Source organism: Pan troglodytes, chromosome X (assembly GCF_028858775.2).
Source record: "Pan troglodytes isolate AG18354 chromosome X, NHGRI_mPanTro3-v2.0_pri, whole genome shotgun sequence".
In the NCBI taxonomy this organism is placed as follows: Eukaryota; Metazoa; Chordata; class Mammalia; order Primates; family Hominidae; genus Pan; species Pan troglodytes.
The window spans coordinates 131,638,772-131,652,823 of record NC_072421.2 but is presented as its reverse complement, the minus strand read 5'-3'; the positions used below and the strand labels follow the sequence as shown (position 1 = coordinate 131,652,823).

The following is a 14,052-nucleotide window of genomic DNA, read 5'->3' as shown; positions in this document are numbered from 1 at the left end:
CAGATTTCAGGTGAATGTCAAGCAAAATAATGTGCATGCTGATGTGCTTTGGAAACTGTCAATAACACCTGTAATCCCAGCAGTTTGGGAGGCCAAGGCAGGAGGATTGCTTGAGGTTAGGAGTTTGAGACCAGACTGGGCAACAGAGCAAGACCCTGTCTCTACCAGAAATTTAAAAAATTAGCTGGGCATTGTGGTGTGTGCCTGTAGTCCTAGCTACTTGGGAGGCTGAGGTGGGAGGATTGCTGGAGTCTGGGAGTTCGAGGTTACATTGAGCTATGATTGTGCCACTGCACTCCAGCCTGGGTGACAGAGCAAGATCTCATGTAATAATAATAGTAATACCAGCCAAGCACTGAAACAGAGGCCACAGTTTATTATTCTCTTTCTAAATACCTAAATATGCAATTGAAGCAGCATGGAACTCAAGTGCTATGGTAGTTCAGGGAAGGCAGAAATCACCATGTGCTGGACTTAAGGAAGGCTTCCCATGGGAGGTAGGACTTGAAGTGGCACTTAAAGAATGAGAAGAGAGAGAACTAGAGATTATTGATTTGCCCAAATCTCTGTCACGTGTCCATGTCATGAGGTAATTTACTAATCTACTTTGCACACAATCATAGTCAAAGAGGTTCCCAGAATCCTTCTGTTCACTTACATGAAGGGAAACCCAAACCCTTACTGATAGCATAGAAGATGAAGTAAAATGCAACTGGAGCTGCAGACTCTCATGGCACTTTTATGGCTCATTTTTCTATATAGTAGGTCTATGTGGAATAATTTCACATTAATTCTTGATTGACTGCACTCTCTGTGACCAAATGTTTTGTGTTAACATGTACACCCACAAAAGAGACACCTTTTTGGCAGATTATTGAATACTTAAATAAGCACCTTAAATTTGTGAGAATTTATAACTTAATAAAGAAAACGCAGGGAAATAAAGGAAAAAGTTCATGATACAGATAAAGAGCCACAGTCTAGTCTCCATTAATTATCTGCACACCATCTCAGTTATCTCTCCAGAGGTAACTAATTCATTACTACTATTATTGCCAGTTAAAAGGAAGACCTGAGAAGCACGGGGGTGGGGTTGGGCAAAGGAGGAACAAAGAGGAGGGGTACTGAGATAAAAAGCAAAGATTTATGGAGTGGGAAGAGACCTCAGAGGTAATCTAGTAAGTGATTTGCTAAAAAGTCATTCAGCTAGTTAGTGACACAGCACAGACTCAAGCTGAGATCTCCAGCTTCTCACTCCAGGTCCTTTTCGACACTACTGCATAGTTTTGGGAGAGGGAGGTTAGAACAGTCAGTGGGAAGGGAAAGGCCCAAATTCCCAGCCTCAGTCTTCTTAGATTCTCAACCCCTCCCCCTCTTTGAGATGCAAAAACCTCTCTCTAACTAACACATTGAACTGGCTTCCCTTAATCTTCCCCTACCCCTTTCTACTCCAAATCACCAAAAGGAACTTCTGTATGAGCTGTCTAGGTCTTTACAAAGAAACTCCCCGGAGTTATCTTTATTTACTAGGGGAACATTGCTTGATCTCTCAGTTACATATTTTTAGAGAGAGTTAAAGAATTGCTAATGTTATCTGGTACTTTACATATGGTTCCTGGGCGGTAGTAAACACTCAGGGTTGAAAAAGAATTTACAAAGTGGAAGGGAGCTGGCATTTCTGATATCCCTCAATGCAAATATTCAACCTAGTCACTAGGCCAACAATGGATGTGTCAACACACTCTGAAAGGGGTCTCATAAAACTACAAAGTTGAGGTTCTCTCCACCATCACAGAATTTACAATCTGGTTGGGTGGATGGACAAAGCTCAATTATTCATAATGACCTCAACAAAGATATGATAATACCTCACCTCATTAGCATGTTAGCATATGCTATCAAATATGATAATTGTAAACTCAGATGAACGATTTTTATTCTTTTTCCCTGTAAAAGGCTGGGGTGGGGATCCAATTCATGACATTCCTAAACAACAATGGGGACACTGTTTCCACATTGCTCATTCCGAAAGGCATTTCTGAAAGCTAGAGATAGATGCCTTTTAGAAAGTAGACCACATTTTCTGGCACAATACTTAATTTATTCTCCTTTGATGACACGCCTGGTGGAATGAAGGAAATGGGGGGTGGGCATTCCATAAAACCTGATGAAGCAGAATTATAACACAGATGGTATAACAGTTTATACAATATTAACAGCTCTTTTAATGTTAAATTAGTACATATAAAGGCATCAGGGAGTAACGTGTGTTGCTCCTTCTTACAGTTGAAGAAAAATCTAAGAAACAATTGACATGTGAGGAAATTGTCGACTTGTAGGTTATGAACGTGAACATAAAGTTACATTTTGATGATCAAATGTTCATTATTTGGTACTGTGATCTGGGATTCCAATCTGGACTGGGGATGTGAGGGGGTGAGAAATCAAGCAAGATTTCCCTGTATGACAGCTAGGTTTCTCAGAACACTTGAGGGGGAAGATGGTCGTTATGTGTCTTTTCAGCTGGTACAATCAGATTGTAGTTAAATAGTGAGAATGACTAAATTGTTAAATTTTCTCCTGAAACCCTCTCTCTGTGCCTTGCTTGCACTGCTGGTGCCCCAAACTTTGGCAGCGAGAAGTCAGGATCTTGGCAAGGAGTCTAAGAAATATGCATATGGCATCAGCAGGAAAGAGAAAAGCAGGAAAAGAACATTTATTGAGCATTCTGAAGTACCAAGCATTGTGATCATTGTGTGATCTGTAGATTTCACACACGATCTCATTTAATTTTCATAACGGTCCTACCGGAAAATCAAGCTTGAAAATCAGTCAAGGACTATTTAAAATTTCTTTTAAAATTGACCATAATAGTGTCTTTCTTTATCCTGGCTCTGTGACAATGAGTGGAGGCGTTTTAGGCAGGTCATTTTTGGGGCTCCAGTTTCCTCATCTGTAAAATGAAGCGATTAGGTTAGATGCCCAGTGAGGACCTTGCCAAACCTAACATATTGGTTCAAACCATCCTTTAAAAGATTCTCTGCTAAGTCATTTCCATGTTTGATGCTGTTATGTATAGTATTTTGCCACAAACTTAGCATTGAAAGAACCTAAGCACTTGACCAGGAGTCAGGCAAAATGAAAGACAAGTTGGAATTTGGGATTCTTTTTGCAAATTGTGCTAATCTGTCTAAGGCTAGATATGTAGCTGCAAATGTGGTAGTGTTAAAAGCCAGCAACATTAATTTTAGAATTAATTTGCTAAGAGCTTTAGGTCTTAAATATCATCAAGACTTTTATATAAACTTGGTAACACCGTTATTGGAGTTTAAAAAACATGCAGTGTGCATGCAGGGATTAATCAAGTGTAGAGATTAGTTTAATAACGGTGAGTTTGAATTGTAAATGAAATAGTTGAAATTGCAGAAAACCAAGGGACTATACACCAAAACAAGGATTAAAAAGGACACTTTGTTTATGAACCAAAGTATAAAATGAATCCTCTCAACTTTTATATTTAAATTTCTGACACAAAAGTAAAAATTGACTAAATGTAGGACTCTCCCCACCCAGCAGATTTTAAAGATGTTATAAACTACTATTTAAAGAAAACCCTTTTGAAACTTACCGAAGAGGGGTAATTAGTTGAGTGGGACAACAAGGACTCCAACTAACACAGCAAATAAAAATTGGTTCTTGCTTTTGTTAGGTGATTAACCAAACTGATGGGGTCTATTCAATTTCTAGTTTGTTGATTATCCTCAGACACATTTAATTTTAAAAAATGACTTGGGTTGAGGATATCTAGTAAGTAATAAAAGATATAATATTCAGATAACACTGATAAATAATATGTCAGAAGCAAGATTATATTTTTGACAACTGGAAAAAACATGAAAGCACTGCAGAAAAGCTTGATTAAAACACACAAAGGAAGAAAACACATTTTATTTCAGATCAAATTGAAGAAAGCCCAAAGTAGTATGATTGGGTGTGAAGGCTATTAGTAATTGCAAGGTGTGTATCTTACTCTAAAGAAGTTACATATCACTGTTCATCAAGATCTAGTGGTTTCCATGCTTTTGTTTAAATGGCCTTTAAAGCAAAACTGCAAATGAAATAGCTATGAAAGGATTTACAGATTAGTCAAGTATTACATTCTAAAAATATAATTTAACCCTAGATATTCACTAGAATTATTTGTCTTGCTGTTTCTCCAAAATCAACAAGCAGACTCTATATTTAAAATGGCTTTGTTTATTAGCCTTGATATCCTCCAAGGAAACACTGAACTTTGATCTAGTTAATTAATTATAAAAAACATAAAAGTTTAACATACTATAATACAGTATCTTTTTGTAATACATACCAACATATCATGTTTGCTTCTTTAACCTTAAGTTCTTGAAAACTTAAAACAGATCCTAGAATAATGTTTAGTTAAGCAAGTTTATCAATTTGATATCTAAACATTTTCACAAATATGCAATCCATACTTGATCATAACTTGCACATTTTCTTCTTGCTTTTATCTACTAGCACATAAACCATTTTAATTATTAAAGATGGTTTAATAAGTAGCAGCTATAGAAATGGGATCACTGAAAGCTATAAAGGATCAGTTCGTCTTAGGGATGTTAATCATTTTTTAAATTTAGGGAGTAAAGTTTCAAGTAGTAAAATTCATTAGGGTTTAAAAAAGTGAGGGATGAGATGGACAGCTCACTCTTTTCTGAAAGAATAAAAATATGCTCAGAGCTCCAAGTAGGGTCATAAATTATATGATTTTAAATAATAAAACTTCATCTTTCCATCTTTGATTTTTAAATCAGTAGTCTTCCTGTTGACTTAGACATCCTTTCAAAAATTTCAAAAGTAAGCTAGATTACATTTGTTTTGAGAAAATAAAATCTCCCCTTTCATTTTAAAAGTAGATGTCCTCTGTAGGCTGTATCTGTTGAAAGATTCCCTTTTACAGTGAGTGTTAGCCCTGTTATTTAGGTTGTTGCAAGCTTTCATTGCAGTCCTTTCAGGCATCTGGATAATTCAACACATTTCACTGCGCCTTCCTCCTCAGCATAAAAAAGGCCAGACGATAGTTCTACTTCCTTCAGCAATCACAAGTCAGGAGACAGTTAAAGAGAATCTCTAAGCTTAGCAGAGTACTACCAAACTAAGGATAAATGTTATCTTTGAGGAGAAAAAAAGAGAGAGGCTCCAAAAAATACCATTTTGCCCTCTTTGCACATAGGTAGTAGAAGATTATCATGCTTTATTTTAGTTATAGCAGACAGAATATTAAATAAAGCTTCCTAACTTAAAAGCATATTTGTCATCTAGAGTTTTTACTTCTCAATCATGACATTTTCAATAACAGACTTATTGGTGTAAGATTATTAAATAATGAGATAATTTTTAATACCATGATTTACTTGCTTTGGAAGACAATGTTATGGTGATGAGGTTTTAGAGACTGTTTTGAATGTAAAACTATATTTTTTATTGTGTTCCGTACCATGACATATTTTCCACTTAGAAAATTTATAATGGTGCAAAGATGGACAAACTTAATCAGAAAAGTGATTGAAAAAATTGATGTGTGTAAAACATTTCTGGTTTATAGCTTTTTCTTTGATTATAGTATTACAGTCTGCTAGCAATTTTATGGTTTGTAATACCAGAAGTTCCACTTCTAAGGTCACATAAACAGGAAAATCAAAGTGTTTCAAACAGAGTGTAAAAATACCTTTAACACTATTTAATCTTAATAGTGAATCACTTTAATGTCTACTGAGTCTATTCTCAAGGTGGGAGAATTAATTTGAGAAACAATTTTTCTACTGATGGCAAGCAGGTTATTCTTATATCTTTTCAATATTTGCACACATATTTTGATGTAAAATATTTGACATGTAAAAAATATGGTTGTTAGTGAGAGGAAATTGTGTTTTAACATACTACTGAGAAAAGCAAAGACCCACACAACAAGGTAATTTTAAGGCATCACATAATAGCAAAATTAGCTCCATGTTGTAAGTTCTAGTACCAACATATTTCAGCTGAATTATGTGAGATGTAATTTAATTGTATTTTAATTTGATTACTCTTTTGATTTAAAATAAGATTAAATCATTACTAGAGATAAGAAATGTTTGTAAATAGACACTTATTCTAAAAAATCAAAGTTAGCAAAGACCAGCTTGTAAAAGTAAGGTTTACTTACAAGTAAAATTTAGTAAAATGTGTATTTTAAACGTATTTGTATATCAGAAAAGTTGATCCACCTTCTGGTGCCATTTGGTCTTCATAAAATCCTTTGAGATTGGGATAAGTATATTTTTACTTTCTACATTTTTTAAACTAAGTTATATTAACTGTGCATGTTCAATTAGTGAAATTTTCTGCTTCTTATCAAGTGGCAAATCTTTTGAAATTGATACTTAATTCTCATTGACGCTATTTAGTTGAAGATGTATTTATTTTATTTACATGATTTATGTTGGCATATGCTATTGAAAAGAAATAAGATTCAGAAATTCATTACTGACTCTAATTTTTCTCTTTGTTCTGCTGACATAAATTTTCATAAACAAATTAAGGCCTGGTCCAAAAAATTCAAATTTCATTTTTTCAGGCTGATTTGTGTTAGTATGATTGGCATTCAAAAGAAGATTGATTCATCTAAAAACTGAAATGTTTGCAAATGAAGGAATACTTCGTTTAAAAAATAAAGTTAGTGAAGACCAGTTTTGATAGACTTCTAATGAAATCACAGTTCCTGCTCTAGGATCAAATAGCAAAATAGCATTTGAAATATTTTGTTTGGGATCTTCCACCTCCATTCTGTTTAGTGAGTGTTCTGATCTGCTGGCTTTGTTTTAGGCCTCATGGGCATGCACATGAGCACATGAACACAACCACACAAATGTAGCAAAACACATATTTCAGTGGGACACTAAACTTCTCATCCTGGGCAAAACCAGAGTGTAACAGACCTTAACTGCAAGTGTAGTTCAAAAATGTAGAGTAGTAAATACACATAGAACAAAAGCTCTATTCTAGTTGTGTGAGGAACATAATACTCTTAAATTACTTTCTGGTTTCCATGGGGACCTTTTTGTTCTAAGATACCAATCATTAGGTTTAACAAAGCCACTTAATATTATTTCTAAATCAAGTAACATGATTTCTCAACTGGGTAAAATGTCAATTTTATTCTTAAAGGTGTTCAAATCCAAACTACTTGAGATTGCTGCTTTATATGGCATAATTAAATCTAGAGGTCAATACAGAAGAATCCCTTCACCCCTTTTCAAGGCAGAGGAAAGCTCAAAGTGGGTCTATTTTGCGGGGAATATTTTGCTGGGCATTCACCGTTTTTCTTTGAATCCATCATAAACTCAAAATAGTGTCAAGAATTTAAAGTTGTGATGAGAATCCTTAGGCTCACGAAAGATAACAAGTTCTCCCTCCCTTTGGCCAGTTTCCATACCTTTCTTACACATTCTGACAGAACATCTGGGCTTTCGCGTAGGCATGTATTCTATATCATATTTACATACATGCGTGTATACGCACACCGGCCAGTCTGTTTGGTCATAAATGATGTGACTGGGGGATAGGAGTTGTGGCTCCTTTATTTTGCAGAATGCCTAAGTATTGTTTGTCTCACAATACTGGGAGCGAGCAGGAGCCCGGTGGGAGCCTGGAGCCTTAAGCCCTGGGCTGTGGTCTGGGGGAGGGGACGGGGTTGCGGGGTCACAAGCTCTTTGCTTTTAGCCTCAGCATGACCACAAGTTTTAAAGCATGAAGGGATCACGTGCTTTTCTTTGAGCTGTTAGTTATTCTGACTTTTTGGGGGTGTGTGTGTGAAATGCTTTGTTCTTTAGATTTTTTTGATTCTCTAGGTATTTTGGCCGATGATTAAATTTTTTTTCCAAAAGAAAGAGACAAAAATAAATCATTTGGTGTATCAAAATGTCCTAGTTTCTCGTAACCTATATCTTGTACTTAGTTAGTTTTACCTTGTGCTAGACAGGTACTGAGATGGAATAAATTATTTTCGCCAGTTGGGAACTTGATCCAGACATTCTATATGTTGCAAACCCTTAAAAAAATTAAGAACAAGAAAATATCCTGGTAAAGCAATCTCAAAATACCTTATTCCGGGTATTGTTCTAGCTTTAAAGGGAAGGAGGACTGGGAGGAGGGGTGGGAGATGGGGGGTGGCGAATAGGAAGACTGGGAGGATGTCTTGTTTAATGAACTGCTAAAACTTTTGGAAAATTTTAAGCTAGTGAAGTCCCTCAACACGGTATTTCCATTTGAAAACCTTTACTTAAATATGTCACTCTTGGGGAGTTACTTCTACTTGCTCCCTTTAATAGGATGATTTCATCTTTTCCAACCTTCTTCTGTCTCTCCAACCAAGACACATAGACTCCGAATACCAAATAAAGACTTTTGAAGATAATGAGATTTATTTGGGAACATTTTCCAAAATCAGGGTAATGGGTTTTTTTGTTCTGATGTTGAAGAGGATGAGGATATGTTTACTCATTGACCCGGGAGCTCTGGCTGCAGCTGTAGGACACAATTAATTATGCTAATAGTTTGTGAGGAGCGGATGTAGCTCCCCCAACCCCCCTTTTTTCGAGGGGAGGGGAGTTTGGCAAAAGGGGAAGGAGACGCCCTGGGGTCGGATCACATGATATTATCTTCGCGCCACTTTCGCAAAAACCCTTTTTTTTTACTCCAGGTTTTGCTCCAGCTCAAAGGTACTGTTCTTATCTTGCTTTAATACAACGCTTCTTAAAGTCGGGTCTAAGTTCTCTTCCCTCCCCCTCCTCTTCTTTCCACTGCTAGTCGTTACCATTAAAGGTCGAAAGTTGCATTGCAGTCGGTGCAATCTCACAGGAGGGATCTGGTTGGGTAGTAAACTTCGGGCTGCGTAGTTTCCAGAAAGTATCACGCAGACGTGCCAGGGTAGGCTGCAAGGTCTGTTGCATGAAAAAGGGGAGGAAGCCCACCTGTGCGAGTGACTCGCGTTGGAGAAATGATTGTGGTTTTCGTTGCATCCACCGCTGACTCCTGAGGGGCGCTGGCAGTTCAGGTTGGACTCTTTCGCGGGCCAGGGGTGGGAGAGGCCAGTCTTTTGTAATGTTTGCCTGAGCTACTACTGTGCACCAGTGAACCAGGTTGAGAATCACATGGCGCCCTTGTCCTCTTCTGGGCTTTGGGCTGCCACAATCACCCTGGTAACAATGGTGGAAAGGGAGGGGTCCGGCTTCATTTTGCACCCCTTCCCTCCTTCCTTACCCCCCGCTTGCCTTCCAGGGCTTTCCTCCTCCGACCCAGCGTGCTCACTGGTCTCTGATTTGTAACCTCGTACCCTGCACACCCCCGCCCACCCCCCCACCCCCCGCACGCTCCCCAAATCCCATCTTGCGCCTGTGTCCGCCAGGGACGCGGAGAAGGTATATAGCCCGGTTGTCTCTCATTTTGCCCGGTGTTCAAAGTCTGGTATGCTTAATTCCATTTTGATTGTGCGTCTTAAACTAAGACATCATTTTATTCTACAGAGCGCTGTCGGGCTTTGGCCTTGAAGCAGCCCGCCCTCAATTGGTTCTCATTAGCGGTGGAATGAGAGGAGAAAGCAAGATAATTGCACCGTATCTTCCGCACATTTGCGCGTGTATTCGGTGGCTGCTACCGTTAACGATACCTGCCAAGAAACCCTGATTTAGTGGGTGAAGAGGGCGCCTGGCAAGGGCGAAAGCCTCCCAACAGTAGCACAAGGTGCTAGGGGTTAAAACTTTCACATGTGCAGAGAGTAAGTCGTGTTTCTATTTCTTCCCTCCTCGGGCCTTAGGAACACTTTCAATCTAGCGGCGAGGTGGCGCGCATGCGCGCGCCGGGTGGGGGACACCCCTGTCCCACGGCTCCGTGGGCCTCGTCGTCTGTCTCCGGTGGGGGGCTGAGGCGAGCGCCGCGGGAGCGAGATGGGACAAGGTGGTAGTGAGTGCGCCATCCTGGCCCGGATGCCGGTGGCACCCGCACCGGCTCCGGCCACGGCCTCTGCCTGGGCCGCTGTCCCAGGCGCGCCTTTAATTAAGGACTCCAGCTTGGGGGAAGAGAGAAGGGAAAATGCCGACTGCGCTCCGCCCGTGGGTAACTGGGGCTCGGTGGGGTTTTCGCTTTGGCGGGGTGGGGGTTCCGTTTCCTAATTCCTGTGCGGGCCGGGTGGGCGGGGGCGGGCTTTTTTCCTTGGGCTATTAAAGGCAGAGGGGCGGGCTTTTCCCAGGGATATAGCTACGGACAGAGGGCCAAGGGGACGGAGCGCTCCTCAAGTGGTGGCAGGGAGGCTCGTGGCCCCGCGTCGCTCTGGACAGGGGCGCTTTGGGGTGAGATGTGCGCTCGCGGCCTTGTGGACGCTTTTTCTCACTTCTCTTCCCCCCCTGGCTCCGCGGGAGACTGCGCTCGCACCCGGCCCCGGAGCGCTCGAGCTGCGCGCTGGGACACTGGGTATACGTGTGGAGGGGACACCCGGAGAGGGCGGCCCGTGCGGGATCCCCGCGCTCTCCACCTGCGAGGGGCGGGCCGGAGCTGGGTCCCGCGCGCGGTTTCCCGAGCGGGTGGCTGGGCAAGAAGGGAGCCCTTCGTTGGGGCAGCTGTGATCCGGTAGAGTTGACTGGTTGGGTGGGAGGGGACGGAGCGGGCGGGACTTGAGAAAAGCAAAGTACCAGAGTGCGGTTGAGGGGTAGCGGGCAGCGCGCGGGAAACGACTCCCCTTTTCTTCTCCACCGTTGACCTTTAGGTTCCTGGAAAACTTTGGTGGTGAGGGTGTGAAATGAGGGGGTGCACGTGGAGGGAAAAAAGGGACTCCCCTCCCTCTTGGCTTCTATCCCACCAACCCGGGAATGGAGGGGGAGGGAGGCGTGGGCTTGGCGCGTTTTTGGTGCTTTGAATGGAGAACTCCGTTTCCCATGATGCTTTGTTTCTTTCTCTTTAATTTCGGCGGCGGCTGAGGCTGCACGAGGACTGGAGCGCGTGGTGTGAGCAGCTGGAGCACACCCTGGACGCGCGGGCTGCTCGCGGACTTCAACGGGAGCATTAGGTAAGGGTGTGAGAGACGCGGGAAGAGGCAAAAGGGAGCCACAAAGGCGTACAGGGAAGCACTTCTTTCTTTCTTTTCCTTATTATTATTATTATTTGCAATTTAAGGGGATTGGAGAGTGACTGCCCAGCGTGCGCGAGGGATGCCAGATGAACCGCTAATTAGCAAAAGGTAGTAACTAGAAGGGCGCCCTGTCTGATGGCTGTGGGGCTCAGTTTGGCCAGGTTGGGTTGGCAAATACTATGCATTTTGAGTCAAGTTTGGAGTATTTTTTTTTAATGGAAAAGAAATCTTCACAGGTGTAGAAACCCAATTTAAGGGGAAAAATGTTATTTTTCTCATTTCTATACTAAATCCATTCTTCCCTAATAGAAAATTGATTCCAGATTGATGTATAAGTTTTATAAATCAGTTTAGTTTGTAAAGACTTCTAAAGACTCATTTAGTGGCATAAGATATCGTGACGAAAGTTCAACATTTAAAATTCCCTCACTCGTTTAACGTATTACAGATTCTGTCCCAAACGTTTTTGTTTTTCTTTTAAACAAAAGTTACCCCATCATGGAAGAGATAGGGGACCCTGTGAGCCTTTTTCACATAGAGGCTCACTTCCTTGCTGTATGTTCTTAGGTAAAATAAGCACTTGGAAATGGGAGAAGGTTTTCTTATGGAAGATAATGACATGAAGGGAAGAAGAGCTAATCTGCCTACTTTGGTTTAATGGAGAAAATGGGTCCATAAATGTTTAAACAGAAGTAGAGCCCTTTGAAATAGATCAAAATGTGACATCTCTCAGCCATCTGTGCATTATGTGAAGACTGTAAGGCTGTGTTTCTTAAACCAGCTCTAAAATTTCTCTCATTTTCTATTAATGGGGTGGGGGCTGGGAATATTCATTTAATCTAACAGTCACTTTCCGTATGGAGCCCAAAAGCTCTGAATGATCTGAAGACTCGAATACTCATCCTGGGTTTTACATGCTCCTTTCTCTAGGTCCTCCTCTTATAAAATCAGGGTGGATAGAATGTGCCTGCAAATTACTGAGATGCAGATATCAAATTATCTTAGATGGAGAGGGGGAGTCCAAAATCCGCTTATACATAAGAATTGGACTTTTTGCAGTTGCCAGTGTTATTCGTGTTCAATTCTGTGTAAATAATTGAGATTATTAATATTTCTCAGGATTTGGTTGAAACCACAAAACCTAGCTTAGACTCTGTAAGCCAAAGGAAAGCCTGTTTCAGGAATATTAACTAGTAGTTTACTTGTTTAGTTTCTAATATGTGTGTGTTTGTTTTGTTGTTTTAACCAGGTGAGTCTGCATGGATCTGTGAGGACGGAAAAGAAGAGCTCCTGGAAGACTTAAAATTTTGCTACAGGAATAGGCCTTGGCCATGTAAAAGTGCTTACAGTGCAGGTAGCTTTTTGAGATCTACTGCAATGCAAGCACTTCTTACATTACCATGGTGATTTAGTCAATGGCTACTGAGAACTGTAGTTTGTGCATAATTAAGTAGTTGATGCTTTTGAGCTGCTTCTTATAATGTGTCTCTTGTGTTAAGGTGCATCTAGTGCAGTTAGTGAAGCAGCTTAGAATCTACTGCCCTAAATGCCCCTTCTGGCACAGGCTGCCTAATATACAGCATTTTAAAAGTATGCCTTGAGTAGTAATTTGAATAGGACACATTTCAATGGTTTGTTTTTTGCCTTTTTATTGTTTGTTGGGAACAGATGGTGGGGACTGTGCAGTGTACAGTTGTGTACAGAGGATAAGATTGGGTCCTAGTAGTACCAAAGTGCTCATAGTGCAGGTAGTTTTGGCATGACTCTACTGTAGTATGGGCACTTCCAGTACTCTTGGATAACAAATCTCTTGTTGATGGAGAGAATATTCAAAGACATTGCTACTTACAATTAGTTTTGCAGGTTTGCATTTCAGCGTATATATGTATATGTGGCTGTGCAAATCCATGCAAAACTGATTGTGATAATGTGTGCTTCCTACGTCTGTGTGAACACACCTTCATGCGTATCTCCAGCACTCATGCCCATTCATCCCTGGGTGGGGATTTGTTGCATTACTTGTGTTCTATATAAAGTATTGCACTTGTCCCGGCCTGTGGAAGAAAGGAGGATTTTTATCGTCTTCTTATTTTAACTTTTAAAAGCCGTAAGTTCTGATATTTAGTCATTGTAAAATGATCTGTTTTGCTGTTGTCGGGTGGATCACGATGCAATTTTGATGAGTATCATAGGAGAAAAATTGCACGGTATCCATCTGTAAACCGCAGGACCTTTGTTGGCGACATTCCTGATCAGCGCTACAGTAAGCTAGATGGTAAAAAATCCTTTCTCTAGTTGCTGCTATTAAAAAATAATTTGAAATATATTTGGATTTCTAAAAACTATGATAGCTAATTTATAAAGTATGTGTTTTGGAACTTTGGTGAATGATCAGATTGTTACTGAATGTGAGTGAACCTCAAAATAAATGAAATTTATAGATCTGAAAAAATGACTCTTTTTTTTAAAAAAAAAATAATTAGCAATGCTAGAGGAGTTTGTAAAATATCTCTTGGGAGGATCCTAAAGGAAAACTTGGACATAGCTGCTTTTCAAGTTTGCATCTACATAAAGCACCAAGATGCCTAATTTTAGGAATTTTATTACCCTGACAATATTTGGATGACATGTACTAATTTTGTTTTAGTACACGTGCTCATTCTTAGGAAGGGAATGAAGAGTTGTAAACCAATGGGACACATACCTTTAAGGAACTGGGCACATTTTGAGGTCTGACAGGAGAGAAGAATGAACTTGTCAATCAAACTCTGTTTTGGGGTTCTCGGAGAAGAAGATTTGGTGGCAGGGCTACTGAGAAGGATGGCTGCTGCCTTGCTTTGGAGTCTAGCAGATGGAAACCTGGATGTGGGCCT

The 14,052-nt window shown here is 40.4% G+C and overlaps 5 non-coding genes across 5 annotated transcripts; all 5 read left to right on the top strand.

Annotated features, from left to right (window-relative positions):
* The first annotated feature begins 12,502 nt into the window (after positions 1-12,502).
* On the top strand, positions 12,503-12,583 carry MIR106A (microRNA mir-106a). Its single transcript, NR_032102.1, has one exon. It is a non-coding gene; the product is annotated as a microRNA mir-106a (primary transcript).
* Positions 12,584-12,669: 86 nt separating this feature from the next.
* Positions 12,670-12,739, top strand: MIR18B (microRNA mir-18b). Its single transcript, NR_035695.2, has one exon. It is a non-coding gene; the product is annotated as a microRNA mir-18b (primary transcript).
* A 164-nt stretch (positions 12,740-12,903) lies between these two features.
* On the top strand, positions 12,904-12,971 carry MIR20B (microRNA mir-20b). Its single transcript, NR_035712.1, has one exon. It is a non-coding gene; the product is annotated as a microRNA mir-20b (primary transcript).
* A 42-nt stretch (positions 12,972-13,013) lies between these two features.
* On the top strand, positions 13,014-13,110 carry MIR19B-2 (microRNA mir-19b-2). Its single transcript, NR_032103.1, has one exon. It is a non-coding gene; the product is annotated as a microRNA mir-19b-2 (primary transcript).
* A 58-nt stretch (positions 13,111-13,168) lies between these two features.
* Positions 13,169-13,243, top strand: MIR92-2 (microRNA mir-92-2). Its single transcript, NR_032104.2, has one exon. It is a non-coding gene; the product is annotated as a microRNA mir-92-2 (primary transcript).
* Positions 13,244-14,052: the final 809 nt, after the last annotated feature.